Source organism: Gastrolobium bilobum, unplaced genomic scaffold, assembly GCF_033153095.1.
Source record: "Gastrolobium bilobum isolate Gb01-03AN ecotype WA unplaced genomic scaffold, APGP_CSIRO_Gbil_v1 utg23415, whole genome shotgun sequence".
Taxonomy (NCBI): Eukaryota; Viridiplantae; Streptophyta; class Magnoliopsida; order Fabales; family Fabaceae; genus Gastrolobium; species Gastrolobium bilobum.
In genome coordinates this window covers 3,243-16,509 of record NW_026899970.1, presented here as the reverse complement: position 1 = coordinate 16,509, position 13,267 = coordinate 3,243, and the positions used below count along the sequence as shown (strand labels likewise).

Below are 13,267 nucleotides of genomic sequence, written 5' to 3'. Positions count from 1 at the left end.
TAAAATAATATATAAATTAAAAGAAATTAATATATATTTTTATTTATTTAAAACTAATGTATTAGGTTCAAAACTATTGATAATGACACATTAATTATAGCTACTAGCACTTAATGCGTTGTCATATGAAAAAGGTTTCACATCATTTATTTCAGGAGATTTGGAGATCTTGTTATTTTTTAAGGTCAAACAATAAATTGATTTAAGAAAACGGATATCTCAATTCTCAAATCTGCCACGACGAGGCAAGGATGTATGAGGAATTTAAAAGTCAAACTCTCTAAATTTATTTATAAAAGTAATAAATTTAGAGATTTGGATAAACTTATTAAAAAAAACATAAAAAAAAAATAAAAATGCAGAATAAAAAATGGAGAGAACACCAAAATGCTATGAGGGAAATAGTTGAAGGAGAAGTTACTTTCCTAAACACTATGATATTGATGTAGCAATATAAAATAAAATAGAATAATAATATAAAATTATTAATTATTTGTATATCACTCTTTGACAATCACAAATTCACAACATGCATTTAATTATTAATATATCCAACGACAACAACGTCAAAATACACACTTTACTAACGGGTGTGTGACCGCACAGCACACAAAGCAATTCCAATATTCGTTATATCATCAATGATTAGAGAGAGCTCACTGGCGATAAGATAAGGTCAAACGCATTGTATAGAAACTAACATGGAGAGGGAAGGCGCAAGATAGCAAAATGTGCGCCGATGGTGACGCAGTCAATGAGAAGAACACGCGGAAAGATGATAGGAAATATCACTAACCAACAAATCAAGCAAATAAAAAAAGCAATGGGCCCCACCACCGAAGGCGTTGACTTTCAGTGGCTCAGATTCTGGAATTGGATCGAAGCATGATTTCATCATTTTTTTTTTCCTTTTTTTTTTTCCTTTTTCTTTTGAGGGACTGTACGATAAAGGAAGGAAGGTTAATTAAGGTAACATGTAAAGGCAAAACCAACAAAATTCAATTCAACTCCAGCGCGTAGGATGCACGTGAGATTTTTTTTTTTATTTTCTGAATACTTACAATTTCAATTTGATGTGTCATGTTATAGCACAGACAAAACATGAAAGATATCAAAAAAGATTTTCCCAATTTATATCTTTGTATTCATTAATTTGTCTCCTTCCTTCTTTTCTTACTTCAATGATGAGCCATCATTTTAAAAGATGCTTTAATTTACTGTATAAAGTTTTTTTCTGTATTATTACCAAATACTATTATCAATAAAAAAATTACTTTTTTTTTTTTGGTAAGCAAAAATTTATTCTTTTAAATTGCCGTTACTGTAATCAATTTTTTTAACAATAGAATAAAATTAAATAAATGATATTGTTACAAAAAAAAATATCACCCACATGTCATTTTATTTTTTTATTTTAATTATTAATATAATATTTAACATGGGATTATCCTTTTATCATAATTGTTCTCATCTTTTATATATATATATAGGGAAAAATATTTCTGCAGTTAATGCAGATAAGTTATCTGCATTTATTCTCAAAACGACGTCGTTTTGGTATTGAAATTTTAAAAAATTATAAATATAAAGACTATTATAATCCTGAAATAAATTAAAATTACAAAAATATCATGATTTCCGTTCCAAAACAACGTCGTATTGACTTACTGCAGATAAGTTATCTGCAGTAACTGCAGAAAAAGCGAACCCATATATATATAAGTGTTTCCCCTGTTATTATATATAAATTATTTCATGTAAATTTAAATTAGTTATTTTGGAGTTTGGAGAAAAATTATATTATGAATTTTGTTTTTATCTTACAATATAAATTATTATAAATATAATGTATTTTTTCCATATGAAATTTGCAAGAAATAACTTTACCTCATATGATAGGAGAAACATTAAATCATACACATTATATATATTGACAAATATAACTCAAGTATAAACTAAAGCAATTAATATTAATAAGAGAGAGATAATGCATTAAAGAATTATATCAAATGATAATAATTAGAAAAAAAATCCTCCACTAATTAAATTGTTAATGAAAAATATATTTAAGCAGAAAATTCAAAACATCTATTGATTATAAGGGTTTAATATCCACTAATTATAATTTAACAAAGAATATGTAATAATTTTTTTAATTCAAATATATCTTTTCTTAAAAATTATGGATGAAATAATGATGAATTTGATCACATACCTTTTTATTTTATAATTGATTCAGATCTTACATATATAAGATCAAGGCCCAATTGAAGTAAAACCCAAGTCACAAAGACAACATGGTCGTAAAAGGCGACATAGCCTTTAAGGCAAACTATCTCGCCATGAAGACATGAATCTCGCCAATACTTGCGCATCAAGTTTGCATAACTTAACCTGAAAGGAATTATCATTACTTGGATCAACAGTTCGGACAAGTTGGCCACCAACAGGAACCAATAAAGGGTTGGCAGCTCCAGCTTGTCGCCATGAACCATAGAATCAACTTTAAACATAGGCTTCCCATTAAGGAATAGCCTAAGAAAGATCATCCCTCTCCACCAATCAACCAAAACAACGCCTAATGAAGGACGGTGATAAACACGATGCTCAGACACTATAAATACAGAAGTCGTTGGCCCAGATATATAATCTCTTTTGAAATATTTGAATCTTTTTGAATATTAAACTGACTTGAGCATAAGAGTGCAGGTACCCCCAATAGCTCGCAAACAACTCAGTAAGGACAATCATCTCGCAACAGAGTACTTGTTTCACCTAATTCTTTGAAAAGCTAATATATGTCTTAAGAGCCTGTTATTTGGTGATTACTGTGATTATATAAAATTTAGCTAAAAAGTTATTTAAAAGTTGTTCATTTAAAAAAAAGCATATATTTCAAAAAAAAAATTATAAGAGCTTTAAAAAAAAGTTCCTCACAGGTGCTTTTGCCTTTTAATTTTTTTCTTCATTATAAAAAAAATATTTTTTATTATAAGGGCTTTTGTAAAAGGGAAAACTTTTTCTCATGTTGTATAAGAATTCAACTCTCATGTTAGTGACCCTTCGATTTGCGTGCAAAGCTTTTCTTTTCTTTTTCTTTTTTTAATAAATATGGGGCCCACCACTAGTTGAGTCACAACATGAGAAAATCAAATCCCTTTGTAAAAACATGTTTTACCTAACTTCTGCTTATAAGGAGAAGAGGAACTAAAAAAAAGAGATGATTCAAACAGGCACTAAATTCCTCTTTAGAGCTTTTAACATTTTTTTTATTCAATATAACAAAAAACTCTTTTTATAATAAGAACTTTTGTAAAAATATGTTTGACAAAGCTTCTACTTACAAAGAGTAGAGAAGTGTTAGAAGGTAAAAGAGAGAAAATAGAAAATATTGATTTCATTGATTGGTAAATTCATTTGTAAATATGGAGCTCTTATATAGAAGAGTATAACTAGAACAGAGAAAGATCTAGAATACCTCAATTAAAAATAAAATAAAATATTTATATCTCTAATACTCCCCTTAAGATGGAGGGTGAATAGCATGAACACTCCATCTTGAGAAGAAAGAAAATAAAAGCTTCACGGAACATCAACCAGAGAATCGGTAGCACAACAAATCAACTGGAATGATCATCTGTCTGAAGAGCTGTAAAGAGAAGTGCTGGAATGAACATCAACTAAGGAAGGGCCGGGATGGACATCAGCATGAACATCAGTGCTGCAACTAAAATAAAAGCCGATGGAGCCACTGTAACTGGGATAATCCGCGGACCAAGAAATAGTCGAGATAAATGCTCCCCCTGAATTGGAGACCAAAATAAAGCCAAATAATGGCAAAACTAAATACAAGCCAAATCAGACCTGAATAAAACTACAAACATATGTGGGAATAGAATCAAAGTTGCCAAATATAAGCTAGGGAAAAAAATAAAAATAAAAAGATAGAATCACTTATCCGAATAACTTCAATGGAGACTTTGGTCAAACACTTGGTACATAGAAGGCACTGGTGAGAGGTAGAGGAATATGTAAAATAGATGAAAATGCTATAAGGACTAAAGAACACAGATCTGGAAAATGAAGATGACCCGGATTTGGGAAAAATAAAAAATGGAGTCAAACCGAATCGAGAAACAATCATTAAATGACCTAAACATGGTGAAGATATGACCAAACAATGATATAGCACCAGTGAACAACACCCGGGGTCTAGTAAGTAGCAATCATGCCAACAACCAGCCCCAAAATTCCATTAGCTATATTAGAAAAACCAAAATAAGAATTCAGAACTGATGTAAAGGTGGATAAAGAATAAGAAATAGTGATATAGGGTGAGAAAAAGAAGAAGAAGAGAAGAATCCAGAAACAAAAAGTAAAATAAAATCCCAAAAAGGTGAAATAAGAGAGAAACTGAAAATTCGAGAAGGAGATGGAGAACAAACACTGATCGAGAAAAAGAAAGGTGACTCACAGATCTGGAAAATATTTTAGGTAGACCGAAAAACCAGCATCAAAGATGGAAAACAACCGCGAAAATCAGCGGCGATAAAGTACCGGAGAAGAAGGGCCAAGACTGTGGGACAAGAAGTCGGAGATGCACCGGCAATAGACATGAACTCCTTAAAAGGAGTGAAAGAGAACACAGATCAAGATTCGATCTGGAAGAAAAAAAATCTGATAATACTCCAGAATGCAGATCTGGAAGAAAAACATGCGCGGAAAGGGAGAGGAAGATCGATGAATAAAAAAAAATTATGAGTGCAGCGGAGCCTCCATTCATGGAGGATGAAAATTTGCTCTTGGTACCATGTTAGAAGGTAAAAGAGAAAATGGAAAATATTGATTTCATTGATTAGTTAATTGATAACTCTCCTATATGAGAGTTAATTTGTTATTTTTATGATGAATTTGTTGCATAAATTCCATATAAGTTAGCCATTTTGCATGATATTTGAGCTAATTATTGTATATTTATGATTAAGTGCTTTGAGATGACTAAGTATGGAAAATGAGACAATATCCCTTGATTTTGCGTAAGAAAAGATGACTTGTTGAATGTTTGTCTTCGCAGGGAAAATTGACGTAGGAATGCTGTAGCAGAGAAGCTGACGAAGTAATGATATAGCAAGCGCTACAACATGACAGCGTAGACAAAGGGACAACCGAACTTTTGAATTTCAAAAGTTAGTTATTCTTCAACAATACACCAGCAAGCAAAGGAGGTTTCTGGAGATTTAGTTCAGAAATCACAAGGGTCAAAAGACAAATTCAAAGATTGAATCTTATCCAATCCCCAATGAACAAGGACAACAACCTTGATTCGGTCAACAACATTGGCACAAGAAAACCAAGAAGATAAAGATCTTATCCAATTAAGTGCCAACAAATCCGAAAATCTCAAGGATCAAAGACGATTTCAAGGATTGAGTCTTATCCCAAAATCCCAAAGAACAATGACAACAAAACTCTTGTTCGGTCAACAACAATATTGGCACAAGATAATCAAGAAGATTAAGATCTTATCCAATCAAGTGCCAACAGCCCAAGAATTTAGGGGTAAGATAAGGCTGCAGCAACCGGATTCAACAATCTCCACTCTTAACTCCTAAAACCCAAAGCCCAACTATTTTTCCTATTTAAGAAGAGCTCCTCCACGAGAGAATCACAGTTCGAAACACAGTTAGAGAGGTTCAAGGTTCAGAAGGTCAGAAGCAAGGAGGAGAGTTTTAGAGGGAGATAGTGGGGTTCTTGGAAGAGGAAGAGCAGCGCTGGAGCAGTGCTGGAGCAAGGCAGTGACGACGTCTTTCTACAGCAATTGTTTTCAACTTCTTTTCTGTTTTTCAATGAATTCTTTCTTTCTTTTCTCTGTTTTATTTAATTTCATTATGAGCTAAATTGCTCCATAGGTTAGGTGATAAAGTACCTATGCTGTAACATTGAGATGTATGCCTAAACTTTGTTTATGTTAATGTTTAATTAGTTATTCAACGAGTTTGCTTAATCTTATTCATGTGTGCATGTCGAGAGATACATATGTGATATTGAGGAGGTTGGGGCCGAGAGGTTTCCGAATCCAGACCCTTGTTGAATAGTGTGGATTAATCGAGTTAAATTAACTTAATTAAGTTGTGGGTAGAGAGATCATTCACACCACATAACCTAGAACCTGAACTTAACAATTTAGTGATTAGTTTGGCCATAGAGATGTGGGAATTAGTTATTGGGTATATATGTTAGGTTGGCCAAAAGCCCCAACATACATTAGTGTTTGGTTACTAGTTAAACATCGATATTGCATTGTTAAAGCATCAGATCAGTATTGCTGTATCAGGGAAATTGATCCTGACCTATATCTCATCCATCATCTTAATACCTATTATTTTAGTTTCTTGTTTTCTTATTATTAGTTGCCTTTATTTTACAAAACCAACAATCATAATCAATCACTTTACTCACTTTCTTCACCTAAATAATCATTACTTGACACTTATCTCCGTGGGAACGATACTTGGACTCATACATCCCTTTATTACTTGTGACACGTGCACTTGCGTATTTGTGTGATTAATTTAATTGATTGCAAATTGAACAACAAGTTTTTGGCGCCGTTGCCGGGGATAAGTACAAAGTTATTTTTATTTCGGTAGAGAATTTTATTTCTTTTACATCCTTTACCTTTCCCCCTTACTGTTTTCAAGGTGTTAATTGCAGCATATGAGCAGTTCTTCATCAGAGCAAGAAGCAGATTTTGATCCTAAGATTGAAAGAACGTTTCGAGCAAGAAGGAGATAGCAAAGACGTATCAATCCTACAGCAACACCTAACATGGACGCAAGGTTGGGAAACAGTGAAGAAGAAGGACCTGGACAAAACAATGGAGGTCCAAATCAGGCTGAGATTCCAATCAGAGCACATGCAATTCCTACGCTCAACAATCTGCATTCTGGAATCATTCAACCTGATGTAGCAGCATAGAATTTTGAGCTGAAGCCAGTGATGTTTCACATGCTACAGACCATTGGTCAATTCAATGGACTGCCTAGTGAAGACCCTCACCTTCACCTCCAAAATTTTATTGATGTAGCAGACACCTTCAAAATAAGAGGAGTTACATCTGATGCGCTAAAGATGAAGTTGTTCCCATATTCCCTCACCAAAAAAGCTAAAGCATGGTTGAATTCTTTACAACCACAGTCAATCCGAAGTTGGGAGGAGTTGGCAGACAAGTTTTTATTGAAGTTCTTCCCTCCTATGAAGGCAGCCCAATACAGGAATGATATATCAACCTTCAAGCAATTTCAAGACGAATCATTTTATGAAGCTTGGGAGAAATTCAAAGATCTGTTGAGGAAGTGCCCAAATCATGGCATTCCCGAATGGATTCAAAAAGAGACATTCTATAATGGGCTCAATAGACCAACAAAAGGAATGGTTGATGCATCATCTGGAGGAGCCCTATTAGAAAAAACATATACAGAAGCATATGCAATATTGGAGAGGATGGCAGTCAACAACTATCAGTGGCCCGTAGAAAGATCAAGTTTAATACAAAAAAAAAGCCGCTGGAGTTTGGGAACTGGATGCTGTATTAGCACTGTCAGCACAGATTTCAGCTCTTAACAACTCTATCAAGACAATGAATCTGTCTGCTGAAGCTAAACCAGTCAATGTGTAACACCCCGTTCTAGAACCGGTTTGTTAACATCGCATTATGATATTAAGTGCAGTTACAATCACATGGATTCAATTAAAATCCGGATAAATTTTTCATTCTAAAACATGCCGAATTTATAATACCCAATCTCGTGATCATAACCGTATTACCATGCGGAATCAGATAAATTAAGCTTAACATCATGTTCTTATTCCATTTTTAAACCATTAATTTACTTCGTATTTATTTCACAACTTCTACTATATCGTAGATCTCTTCATTAGCTACACGTGGCTTCAAACCGCGCTCAGATCGGAGCACTGTAGCCCAAGTTATAATAATTTGAAGCAACACAAGAGGGTGTTGATCACAGGCCCCGCACGCTTCAGCGCGCTACCGGGCGCTCAAGCGCGCTTTATTGGGCGCTAAAGCCTCCATCTGGGCGCTTAAGCGCACGGAGGCAGGAAGCATCAGGTATTTCAGTGTAAATGGGCGCTTAAGCGCGCATCAGGGCGCTATCCTGGGCGCTTAAGCTCCCATTGGGACGTTTTAGCGCGCAGAGACAGAAGCATCTCCTCCTTCAGTGGCTAAGGACGCTCAAGCGCGGACCAGAGCGCTCAAGCGCGCAACCGTGGGCGCTTTAGCCCCACCCTGGGCGCTAAAACTCGAGGGGACAGTAAGCATCCCATCTTTCTGCAGCGAAGGGCGCTTAAGCGCAAGCCAGGGCGCTCAAGCGCGCAATCCTGGGCGCTTAAGCCCCCACTTTGGGCGCTCCAGCGCGAGGAGGCCGAATGCATTGGCACTCACAGGGGCAGCAGGGCGCTTGAGCGCGCTCCAGGGCGCTGAAGCGCGCTGCCAGGGAATTCCAATTCCCACCTTCTTCAAGTCCAATTCTTGGGGAAGATGCATCCCCCTTCCAAACCCCAATGGTTCATACCTCAAAACTAAATCCTAGCACTCCTCCAACCTCTCCTCATGAGATTAAGCTAGAGTTTGGGCAGCATAACCTTTGTTTTCTCAATGTTTCCCAATTTAAAAAAAAAGGTACCTAATTGATTCTCAGCCCAACCAATTCAATAACTCAATACATAACAAGCATGCATATATTGAATTTCATGTAGGCATCATTTACAGTACAGGTTCATTACAAATCATGGAACTTAGCTTACAAAACACTATGATCATTCCCTTGGCTCCCATCAACAAAAGAGATGACCAAAGGCATGAGCATAGGCTAAGTCCATTCCAATATACAAATCATAAATCTAGCATTGCCTATTAATTACAATTCTATACATGTGAGCTACAAAACAACATGTATAATCTCAAAGGAAATGCCACATTTCATGCATATGCTAATCTAGATATGGCCACTTGCCACCAGAGGCTCCTGCAGCATCCTTACCTGAAAGGGGGTCCCCACAACACGAGGTGAGATATACGAATATATCCAGTAAACCAGGGGTCCTTGGAGCATCTCTCCACCCCACAGTTCCATATCAGTGTAATAGCAATAACAATAATAATGCGGTAAATACATATCTATGCAAAGTGCAATAACATCTCCAGGAGAAATCCCTCGAGCTCTCAAGCTGTCCTAAGGAAACTCAGATGCAAATAGTCCTACTGGCCAGCTAACTACCAAGTATGATTTACGCATCGTCATGCCACATACCAACATAGGGAAACACCATCCTATGCCACACCAAATGCATACACATACGTATAACAAAGCATTACACTATTTTATTGCATTTATATACACTATAATCACCACTACCCTTTCAGGGCTTGGTGGAACAATCAAGGGAATTACACCCAAGGTCCGAAGGCTTACCTCAATGCTTCAGTCGACCTTTGTTCTTCACCAACAGTTTCAGCAATCAACTTTTACAAACATACACCTATACAAAGGTAATGCAATTAACATATTGCATTCAAGGATAACTCATCATCATCAATCCAAGCTATCCTATTCATACCACAACACAAGGATGAACTTACCTATTTCAAGGACTAATCCAACTCCATTGCTTGCTCCAAAGGTTGGTCAATTAAGGTTGATCCAATTGCCTCAATCCTAGACAACACAAGGATACAATCAATGACCAACCAAACAATGGTTCAACAATGCAAGAAAACTCATAACCAAGTGTCATATTCTTGCAATTTTCCACACCTACTCATTTGACTACTAAGCTCATTTCTAGCATTTTTCATAACATCTACTAAGTCTCAAACTTCCTAGAGCATAGCCAATTTAATCACATTTCTATGAAAACCCTAATACACTATTCACAAACCCTAACTCATGCAAAAATCTAGGGATTTAGTGTGCAAAGTAGTGGAAACTTACCACCAATGACCACACGACGATGCAATGAGCGCTCCCCAAGCTTCAATGGAGAGAATCACCCCAAAACCCCAACTCTCACCAAAAGGGGCGAATTTTGGAGGGTTGATATCTCTCTCCCCAATAAATTCCACTCAAAACAAAGCTAGGATTATGAAAGAGGGGAAGATTTAGAGTGGTTTAGGCTTTGGAATGAGTTGATTTGGCCAAGGTTTGCTCACTCTATGATCTCCCCTTTCTTCTTCCCTCCTTCTCTCTCTTTTCCTTTCTTCCTTTCCTCTTCTCTGTTGCTCGACGGGTTGGGTGGGAAATGGGGGTTCTTTTTGGTGTTTTATCACTTAACATAAGTTAAGTGGTAACATGTGGGTATTAGTTCATCTATCTATTCAACTCCATTAATTACCAAACTTTACCCAAAAGTCTGGAATATTATTCTAGGAATATTTATGATTTTATTTTTATATTTTGGGCACTTTTTCCAGTACCCATTTATACCCCTTAATTTTCACTGAGTACACTTTTTTACTCCAAAGTGACTCAGATTCATTTAATTAAGCATTATACTTAGTTTCACTCAGTAAAACATGCTTAATTAATTAATTACACTTGATTTACTAATTAATTAAGATGGGCTATTATAGTCACCCCACCTTTTAGCGATTTTGTCCGCAAAATCAAGAACGTACATGTCCTTAAACTCAGGATACTGCCGGAGAAGCTCGTCTTCCCGCTCCCAAGTGGACTCTTCAGGCGTCCTTCCTTCCCACTGGACTTTCACCATAGGAATAGATTTATTTCTCAGCTTCTTCTCATCTCTTTCGAGTATCTTCAGTGGCCCAATAGGAGTCTTCAAATTCTCCCGGATCTCAACATTATCGGGTTGAACCACATGAGAAGGATCTGCTACATATCTCCTCAGCTGAGACACATGAAACACATCATGCAAATTTGCCAATTGCGGAGGTAAGGCAAGCTGGTAGGCAACCGGTCCCACCCTACGAAGAATCTGGTAGGGTCCAATAAATCTCGGACTCAGCTTCCTCACTCCCAGGGCTCGTCCCACACCCGTAACCGGTGACAGCTTCAGGAACACATGATCTCCCTCCTCAAATTCTAGAGGTCGATGCTTGAGATCATAGTAACTTTTATGACGGTCCTGAGCTTTTTTCAGACGATCCCAAATCATTTTGATCTGCTCAGTAGTCTCCTGAACAAAATCCAATCCAAACCGCTCTGTGTCTCCAACCTCTGACCAACAGGTAGGTGTCCTACACCTGCGACCATACAAGGCCTCGTAGGGAGCCATACCCAGACTAGCATGAAAACTATTATTATAGGAAAACTCAACCAGCGGGAGATATCGATCCCATGCAGTACCCTGCTCCAGGGTGCAAGCCCTCAGCATATCCTCCAACGTGTGAATGGTCCTCTTAGTCTGACCATCCGTCTGTGGGTGATAAGCAGTGCTCAGTCTCAACTGAGTGCCAAGAGCCTCCTGCAATGCTCCCCAGAAGCGAGAAGTGAACTTCGGGTCCCGATCACTAACAATGCTCTCAGGCACCCCATGAAGCCTCACAATCTCCTTCATATAGAGCCTAGCCAATCTCTCCGCAGAGAAATCTACCCGAACGGGCAAAAAGTGTGCAGATTTTGTCAATCTATCCACAATCACCCATATAGAATCATAACTAGCCTATGTTCGCGGCAATCCCACTACGAAATCCATGGAGATACTCTCCCATTTCCATTCAGGAACATCCAGAGGTTGCAAGGAGTGCTGAAGGACTACATGACAAGGAGTGATGCTATAATTCATAATCAAGCTGCATCAATCAAGAATTTGGAGACTCAAGTAGGTCAATTGGCATAAGCACTCAGAAGCAGATCTCAAGGAACTTTGCCAAGCAACACTGAAGTCCCAAAGAAAAATGGAGCAGAGCAAGTCAATGCTATATCACTGCGGAGTGGTAAGGCCGTAGATGAACCAGAAGTCATAAAGAACTACCACGAGCAGAAACAGAAAGCATTGGACCAAGTTGAAGAAGGGAAAGTTGCCGAAGAGGTGGAAACTAATGATTAATCCAAAGAACCTAAAGTTGCTGACACTGAGAGTATTGCTACATCAAAGCCACAGCACGGTCAGACTGTCAGCAAGGCAACAAGGCCACCACCACCCTTTCCTCAAAGATTGCAGAAGAAAACTGATGACAAGCAGTACAAGAAATTCCTTGACGTCCTAAAACAGTTGCACATTAATGTACCCTTGGTTGAAGCTCTTGAGCAAATGCCAAGTTATGCAAAATTCATGAAGGACATCTTGGCAAAGAAGAGGAAGCTGGAGGAATATGAGACAGTAGCTCTCATCCAAGAAAGTAGTCAATACTACCTCAACAAATTACCACCAAAGCTAAAAGATCCAGGAAGTTTTACTATTCCATGTACTATTGGTAACCAATACGTAGGCAATGCATTACTAGATCTAGGTTCCAGTATTAACCTTATGCCTAAGAGTATTTTCAGGAAACTTGGAATAGGAGAAGCACGTCCAACTACTGTCACGTTGTTGATGGCTGATAGATCAATAACTCATCCAGAAGGAAAAATTGAAGATGTATTGGTAAGAGTGGATAAGTTCATTTTTCCCGCTGACTTTATTGTTCTTGACTTTGAAGCAGATAGGGAAGTGCCCATCATTTTGGGAAGAGCATTCTTAGCCACTGGACGAGCATTAATTGATGTTGAAAAAGGAGACTTGACCATGCGAGTAAATGATGAGCAAGTCACGTTCAACGTACTCAAAGCCATGAAGTATCCTGAACAAGTGGAAGAATGTGCTAGCATAGACACCCTTGACGCAGTTCTGCTACAGCGACTTAAGCAGCAAACAGAAGCAGACCCATTGAATGTTGCTATAGCAGAGGAATGTGCAGAAGATGAAGAGGAAATACAAGAGTGCCTTGCATGGATGAATTCTCAACCAGTAAGGCCTTACAAAGAGAAACACTTTGAATCTCTTGGAGAAAGAGCGATAAAGACGCTCAAACCATCCATAGAAGAATCTCCGATCCTTGAGCTTAAACCACTACCCCAGCATCTGAAATATGCGTTCCTAGGAGATGAAAATACTTTACCTGTTATTATCTCATCCTTTCTCTCTGATGCAGAAGCTGAGCAGTTACTACTAATTCTAAAGGAGCACAAAAGAGCACTAGGATGGAGCATTGCAGACATAAAAGGAATCAACCCTACATTCTGTA

General features: G+C 37.4%; 1 non-coding gene across 1 annotated transcript; it reads right to left on the bottom strand.

Moving 5' to 3' along the window:
- Positions 1-7,268: 7,268 nt before the first annotated feature.
- Positions 7,269-7,373, bottom strand: LOC133294582 (small nucleolar RNA R71). The gene has a single exon (XR_009749231.1). It is a non-coding gene; the product is annotated as a small nucleolar RNA R71 (small nucleolar RNA).
- Positions 7,374-13,267: the final 5,894 nt, after the last annotated feature.